This window comes from Manihot esculenta, chromosome 1, assembly GCF_001659605.2.
Source record: "Manihot esculenta cultivar AM560-2 chromosome 1, M.esculenta_v8, whole genome shotgun sequence".
NCBI classification, from domain to species: domain Eukaryota; kingdom Viridiplantae; phylum Streptophyta; class Magnoliopsida; order Malpighiales; family Euphorbiaceae; genus Manihot; species Manihot esculenta.
The window spans coordinates 15,639,050-15,647,938 of NC_035161.2; the positions used below are offsets into that span (position 1 = coordinate 15,639,050).

At 37.1% G+C, this 8,889-nt stretch overlaps 1 non-coding gene across 1 annotated transcript; it reads right to left on the reverse strand.

Annotated features, from left to right (window-relative positions):
- Positions 1–8,549: 8,549 nt before the first annotated feature.
- On the reverse strand, positions 8,550–8,656 carry LOC122721875. Its single transcript, XR_006348656.1, has one exon. It is a non-coding gene; the product is annotated as a small nucleolar RNA R71 (small nucleolar RNA).
- Positions 8,657–8,889: the final 233 nt, after the last annotated feature.

Genomic DNA, 8,889 nt, shown 5'->3' on the forward strand with positions numbered 1-8,889 from the left:
GCTTAATGCATATGAGATGTCTGGTCTAGTACATAACATGGCATACATGATAGATCCAATAGCAGAAGCATAAGGAATCGTATTCATTCGTTCTCTCTCATCAGATGTCATAGGACATTGATTCTTGCTGAGATGAATACCATGAGACATGGGCAAGAATCCTCTTTTGGAATCTTGCATTCTGAACCTTTTCAACACATTGTCAATATAAGTACTTTGACTCAGACCAATTATCCTCTTGGATCTATCCCTATAGATCTTAACACCAATAATATATGCTGCCTCACCTAAGTCCTTCATTGAAAAAGAATTTCCTAACCAAGTCTTTACCTTTTGCAAGGTAGGGATATCATTTTCAATGAGTAATATGTCATCCACATATAGGACTAAAAAAACAACCGCACTCCCACTAACTATCTTGTAAACACAAGGTTCATTTTCATTCTTGATGAATCCAATGTCCCTGACTGTCTCATCAAAATGAAGATTCCAACTTCGAGAGGCTTGCTTCAATCCATAAATGGATCTTTGAAGCTTGCAAATCTTTCCAGAATTCTCAGGGATTACAAAACCCTCAGGTCGTGTCATGTACACATCCTCGAGCAAGTTTTCATTAAGGAAAGTTGTTTTGACATCCATTTGCCATATCTCGTGATCATATTATGCAGCATTGGCAATGAGAATTCTAACCGACTTAAGCATTGTAACTGGCGAAAAGGTCTCATCATAGTCTATACCTTGAGTTTGTTTGAAACCTTTTACGACAAGCCTTGCTTTGTAGGTATGCACATTTCCATCCATGTCAGTTTTCTTCTTGAAAACCCATTTGCAACCAATGGTCTTAACACCCTCAGGGGGATCAATTAATGACCAAACTCGATTGTCATACATGGATTGCATTTTAGATTTCATGGCGGAAAGCCATTTCTCGGAATTTGGACCTGATACAGCCTCTTGATAGGTAGTAGGCTCATCTTGATTAATGAGTAAAAGTTCACGACTATCAGTCATGAGAAATCCATATCTCTCAGGCTGATGACGTATCCTTTCAGATCTGCGTGGGACTTGTGTCACCCTTTCTGTTTCCACAACTGTTTGTGGTTCTGGAAGTGGTCCTACTAGTGGTTCAATGCTCTCTTGTGGTGCTTGAGTTTCCTCAAGTCGCACTGTACTCCCACTGAATCTCTGAGATATAAATTCCTTTTCTAAAATGGTACCATTTTTAGCAACAAACACTTTGTTCTCTGAGGGAATATAGAAATAGTATCCTTTGGTTTTCTTAGGATACCCCACAAAATTGCACTTGATAGATTTTGGAGCTAGCTTATCTAAAATTGGGCGTTTCACATAAGCCTCACAACCCCAAATCTTAAGAAAAGAAAAATTGGGCAATTTGCCAGTCCATAACTCATATGGTGTCTTTTATTAATAACCAAACGACATACAAAAGATCCAAGATAATGGCTTAGGAAAAATACACTAACAATCTCCCATTTGCACTAGGCCTAATTATACAAGTATGTAATACCCATAGACCAAGTGTGCTGATTATGCTTGACCTGTGAAAGAGGCTTGGTCAGTGGATCTGCAATGTTGTCATTTGTGTCTACTTTGCATATTTTGATATCTCCTCTATTAATGATCTCTCGAATAAGGTGACATCGCCTGAGTATGTGTTTAGATCTCTGATGAGATCTGGGCTCCTTTGCCTGTGCTATGGCACCATTGTTATCACAATAAAGGTCCATAGGATTTGCAATGCTGGGAACCACTCCAAACTCTGAGATGAATTTCTTCAACCAAACTGCCTCCTTAGCTGCATCTGATGTTGCTATATACTCAGCTTCTGTTGTAGAATCTGCTACAGTGCTCTGTTTGAAACTTTTTCCAGCTAACAGCTCCACCATTTAAAGTGAATACGAATCCTGACTGCAATCTGAAGTCATCTATGTCGGTTTAGAAACTAGCATCTGTGTAACCATTTACAACTAGATCGTCTTCCAATCCTCTATAAACTAGGAATGCGTCCTTAGTCCTTTTAAGGTACTTTAGGATTTTCTTAACAGCTGTCCAGTGACTTTCACCGGGATCTGCCTAATATCTGCTTGTTGTGCTCAAGGCATATGAGACGTCTGGTCTAGTACATAACATGGCATACATGATAGATAAAATAGCAGAAGCATAAGGAATCTTATTCATCCGTTCTTACTCATCAGATGTCATAGGACATTGATTCTTGCTGAGATGAATACCATGAGACATGGGCAAGAATCCTATTTTGGAATCTTGCATGCTGAACCTTTTTAGTACCTTGTCAATATAAGTACTTTGACTCAGACCGATTATCCTCTTGGATCTATCCCTATAGATCTTAATACCAAGGATATATGCAGCCTCACCTAAGTCCTTCATTGAAAAAGAATTCCCTAACCAAGTCTTAACCTTTTGCAAGGTAGGGATATAATTTTCAATGAGTAATATATCATCCACATATAGGACTAGAAACACAACTGCACTCCCACTAACCATCTTGTAAACACAAGGTTCATCTTCATTTTTGTTGAATTTAAAGTCCCTGACTGTCTCATCAAAACGAAGATTCCAGCTCCGAGAAGCTTGCTTCAATCCATAAATGGATCTCTGAAGCTTGCAAATCTTTCCAGAATTCTCAGGGATTACAAAACCCTCAAGTTGTGTCATGTACACATCCTTAAGCAAGTTTCCATTAAGGAAAGTTGTTTTGACATCCATTTGCCATATCTCGTAATCATAGTACGCAACAATGGCAATGAGAATTCTAACCAACTTAAGCATTGCAACTGGTAAAAAGGTCTTATCATAGTCTATACCATGAGTTTGCTTGAAACCTTTTGCGACAAGCCTTGCTTTGTAGGTATGCACATTTCCATCCATGTCAATTTTTTTCTTAAAAACCCATTTGCAATCAATGGTCTTAACACCCTCAAGGGGATCAATTAATGATCAAACTCGATTGCCATACATGGATTGCACTTCAGATTTCATGGCAGAAAGCCATTTCTCGGAATCTGGACCTGACACAGCCTCTTGATAGGTAGTAGGCTCATCTTGATCAATGAGCAAAAGTTCACGACTATCAGTCATGAGAAATCCATATCTCTCAGGCTGATGACGTGTCCTATCAAATCTGCGTGGGATTTGTGTCACCCTTTCCGTTTCCACAACTGTTTATGGTTCTGAAAGTGGTTCTATCGGCGGTTCAATGCTCTATTGTAGTGCTTGAGTTTCCTCAAGTTGCACTGTACTCCTACTGAATCTCTGAGAGAGAAATTAATTTTCTGAAAAGGTACCATTTTTAGCAATAAACACTTTGTTCTCTGAGAGAATATAGAAATAAAATCCTTTGGTTTCCTTAGGATACCCCATAAAATTGCACTTGATAGATTTTGGAGCTAGCTTATATGAAATTGGGCATTTCACATAAGCCTCACAACCCCAAATCTTAAGAAAAGACAAATTGGGCATTTTGCCAGTCCATAACTCATATGGTGTCTTTTCAACTACTTTCGATGGTACTCAGTTTAGAATAAATGCAGCTGTTTCCAAGGTATAACCCCAAAATGATAAAGGGAGATTTGTTTGACTCATCATAGATTGAACCATATCTAATAAAGTTCGATTTCTCCTTTCAGAAACATCATTCCATTGTGGAGTTCCTAGAGGAGTTAATTGTGAAACAATTCCACAATTTCTAAGATGTTCATCAAACTCTGGGCTCAAATATTCACCACCTCGATCAGATCGAAGCACTTTAATAGTTCTACCAAGTTAATTTTGCACTTCATTTTGAAAAGTTCTAAACATTTCAAAAGATTCATGCTTATATTTCATTAGGTAGACATAGTCATACCTACTGAAATCATCAGTGAATGTAATGAAGTACTGATAACCTCCCCTAGCACTAATGCTTAGTGGGCCACATACATCTGTATGTACTAAGCCCAATAAGTCTGAAGCCCTTTGACCTTGTCCAGTAAAAGGGTCCTTTGTCATCTTACCAAGCAAACAAGATTCACAATTTTCAAATGATTCAAAATCAAATGAATCTAATAAACCATCTTTATGGAGCTTAGATATGCGATTCTCATTTATATGGCTAAGACGACAGTGCCATAAATATGTTGGGTTTAACTCAATTGGCTTAGTTTTCTTAGAAGTTATGTTATAGATATTGTTGTCTCTAAAATCATCTAGATTAAGGACATAAAGGCCAACATATGAATTTGCAATACAACAAAGCAAATCATCTTTATTAATGGAGCATTTCTTATTCTTAATAAGAAATGAAAAACCTTCATCGTCCAAAACAGAAACTGAAATAATATTCCTACTCAAAGTAGGAATATAAAAGCAATTGTTCAAAACTAACAAAAGCCCATTGGGCAACACAAGTTCATAAGTCCCTACAGCTAAGGCATCAACTCTTGCTCCATTGCCTACACGTAGGTCCACATCGCCCTTTTTTAGTTTTCTACTCCTTTTGAGACCCTGCACATTTGTACAAATGTGAGAACCACATCCGGTATCCAATACCCATGAAGTAGAAATAGATAAATTAATATTTATAACATAAATACCCGGAGTCGTAGTCTCACTACTCTTCTTCTTCTTACACTCAACTAAATAGAGTTTGCAATTTCTCTTCCAATGCCCTGGTTCCTTGCAATGGAAGCAGATTCCTTCCTTAGGAACTTTTGCCTTGGATTGCCATTTAGGCTTGCCTCATCCCTTAGGCCCATTACCACCTTTAGACTTGGGTTTCCCCTTATTTTTTATGGGCTTACCCTTATTGACATTCAAAATTTGGGTAGGCCTTTTCTTGATATTTACCTCAACTGTCTTTAGCATCCTATGCAGCTCAGGAATGGATTTCTCCATATTGTTCATGTTATAGTTCATGACAAACTGAGAAAAACTACTGGGTAAAGAATGTAGAATTAGATCCGTAGAGACTTCTAAACTCAGAGGATAGCCAAGCCTAGCAAGGTGATCAATGTAGCCTTTCATCTTCAAAACATGAGCACTAACTGATTCACCTTCAGCCATTTTGCAATCATGCAATGCAATGGTGGTTTCATACCTATCCTGCCTAGCTTGCTGTTGGAAAGCCTGTTTGAGATGGACACTCATCTCATAGGCCTCAAGGTGCTCCAGATCCTTCTGAAGTTCTGGGCACATAATTGCCAACATAAGACATCCAATGTCATTAGAATCATCCATATGCTTCTTATGCTTGTTCTTAACAACATTAGTAGCATCAGTAGGAGGTGGTTCTGAGATAGCTTCATCAAGCACATAGGACTTTTTCTCTTGCTTGAGAACAATTCTCAAGTTTCTAAACCAATCAACAAAATTAGTCTCATTTTCTTTCAGTTTATCCTTCTCAAGGATGGATCGCAGTGATAAAGTGGAATTGTTATTAGCAGCCATAATTATCTACAAAATATGCAAATATAATCAATTTAGTAAATTAATATTGAGGTGATAATAATCTCTCACTAAAATATAACCCTCAAAAATAATAATATTTTAGTGGGCTAAGATCCATATTTCACCTAATTCTAAGTCAGCTTTGGCATGACGCTTAGAATTAAGTTATTTAGGTAGGTAACTCCTTACCAATTACATCTAATGTAACTCTTAGATTATGAGGTGTTGACATCATATGTCAAATGCATATTATACCATATCTAATGCCTTAGGCCCAAAACCGTTTTGATAGGCTAATTAAGCTCAATCAAAACTAAATAAATGAGTAACTATTACTCATCCTATCTTACTAGGATAACCTAAGCACTTTGCCTTGGCAAAACCTGCATTTTGGTGATCTTAGTCTTGATAGGTATTTAATATATGGGTGGCATTAAAACTTAAAATTTTAGAGTGAGGGTTCAACTTTTAATTTTAATTATTTTGTCTTGCATATATATATATTATAGCATCCTATATGCATACATATATATATAGACTATAATGCATAGTATCTCATACTAATATATGACAAAATAATAAAAACTATTTTACATAGTCATTTAAATCTAATTTAAAGACTCAAAGAAAATAATTTTAAAATTTATTTTCTTATTAACTGATAGAGCATAAATTAGTCCATTTTATCTTGATATTATTGATGATTATTTACATGATTTCTGCTTAATTTAGTGCTTTTGACATTATTTTGCAGAAAATGGTGAAAAAGGATATTTTGGAGAAAATACCCTTAAAACTGCCTTAAATAGAGCAAAGGAGAGCAAGCCTGCCAAGTTGGAATCAAGTGAAGCTAAATAAGGAAAGTTCTAAATAAGGAAAGTGGCAAAGAAGGAAAGAACATTCAGCCAAAACAATTTGAAATTCAAATTTTAAATCTCCAAGTGGCCTTTTCCTTATTCAAGAAGCCAAGTCTCAAGTTGCCATATATGAAGAGCCAAATAAGGAAAGTATTTTGAAATTTAAATCTTCAAGATTCATATTCAAATTTTGAATTTCAAAATCTAGCTTATCAAGGAAGCCAAATCCAAAGATCACATGCTTGCCACCTCATGCCTTGCACATTCAAAATTCAAATTGCAAAGGAGGCTCCACCTTCCTTATTAGTGCATGGGCGGCAAGGAGAGTGTGAAGGCAAGTCTTGGGCACCTTGGACAGCATCTTGAAGACACTAGGGCAGCAAGCAAAGACCAAAAGATCCACTCTTGCACAAGCCACACATGCCACATGCCAACTCCTTCATACATGTGCATGGGCGGCAAGGTAAAATGCAAGCAAAGACCAAGGGCATTTTGGGCAGCCTCTTAAAAATGTGGGCAGCTTCTTGAAACCCTAGGCCAGCATCTTAAAATATATTTAAAGACTTCAAAGAGGCCAGCCGACCAGCACTCTTCATCCCCCCCATTCGGCCAAGCAAGGCGCACCAAGCTTCTCCACAATTCGGTTAATCTTCCCTTGTTCTCTCCTTTTATTTTCTGTTTTGTTTCAGCCATGAGTGGCTGAAACCTTTTATTCTAGTTGAAGATTGGTTGAAACTAAGGTTGTTTTATGGATTGTGAGATCTTAATATAAACTATTTGTCTTTGATTTGTTCAATATTCATGCAATTTGGTGCTTGAATCTATTATTACTTTGTTGTTTTGATCAAATTGGCCACTTCATTCTTGATTGCAAGGTAATTGATTGTTAGTTTGGATAATTTTTAGTCCGTAATTGCTGGAATTATTCAAACATAAGAACACTTGGTGTAACAACTAAGAATTTGTATGATCTAGCAACATCTCCATGCGTTTGAGTAGCTAGGATTGGATCTCTCTATTTCTTCATGCAATTGACAATTGTTTTGATGCCTAAGGCCCAAGGACATTCCTTGGCAATTTGTTAATTAGTAATTGATTAGAGGACGTTCCCTAATTGATTTAATCATAACGAGAGATATGGGGGTGAGAAGCATTTTCCATCTCCATAACTAATCTATTGAATCAATCAAGAAAACATAAGTTTCAATGATCAATCCAAACAACCAAAGTGGATCCATCTCTTCAACTAGACCTTTCTCATATTAGATTTCTCTTTTATTTAATTACTTGCTCATTTAATTACTTTCAGTAGTTTGCTATTCAAATCAATCTCAAAACCCCCCTTTTTTTACTTTTATTGCACTTTATTTTTGTTCCGCTTTCAGTTACTTGCTTTCAGCTTCTCATTCAGTTAATTCTCTTGGTCTTGTTGAGAAAAATAGATAAGTTTTCAATTCTCTGTGGATTCGATCCTTTACCACTATCTGCAATTGTAAGATTGTTGATAACTGGAAAGGTTATTTTTGACCGGATTCGACAACCGCGAGTCAAAAATTGGCGCCGTTGCTGGGGAATTTTTCTAACTTGTTTATTTTTCTTTCATGACCAGATCTGAACGTAGGGACACTCTGCCTTACGATCTGGAAATTGAACGCACAATCAGGAGACTAGGAAAGCAAGCCACTGCGCCTAAACCTTTTACTACACATTCGGTCGTGAACTTCATCAACATTCGGCCACCGAACTTCATCAACATTCGGCCGCCGAACCTTCCCTTCTCCAGCCGCCAAACTTCGCACCAATGGCTAAACCTAATGCATAACATGCTTCCCAAAATATCCAGCCATGAGAGCTCCAATGCCAAGGGAAAGAACCATAAGAGAATTGGCAACACCTGTAGGTGATCAAGCACCACTTTGCATCACCTATCCACCTCTCACAGTTCCCTTTGAACTGAAAATAGGTTTGATTCATCTTCTCCCTAAGTTTAGAGGATTAGAAAATGAAAGTCCACACAAGCACTTGGAAGAGTTCAATATTGTCTGTTCATCTATGAGACCTCAAGGTATTTCTGAAGATCATGTTAAATTGAGAGCTTTTCCTTTTTCACTTGATGATTATGCTAAGGATTGGTTATTTTACTTACCACATGGATCTATTACTTCTTGGAATGACATGGTAACAACTTTCTTAAATAAATATTTCCCAACTCATAAGGCTATTGGTGTTAGAAGAGAAATCTCAAGCATTAGACAGAAACCATTTGAAGATTTATATGATTATTGGGAAAGATTTAAAAGGTTGTGTACAGGTTGTCCTCAACATGAGATTTCAGATAAGGCACTCATAGAATTCTTCTATGGAGGACTGCTTTCTTCAGAAAGGAGATTCATTGATGTAGCCTGTGGAGGATCCATTGCAGACAAAACACCTAGGGAGATGAGAGAGTTGATCTCAACACTTGCAGCCTCATCTAGGCAATATAGAGAAGAAAAGCAACTACAGAGAGGAGTCAATAAGGTAAGTTCATCTCCTATTTCTGAACTGACATCTTTTATGAAAA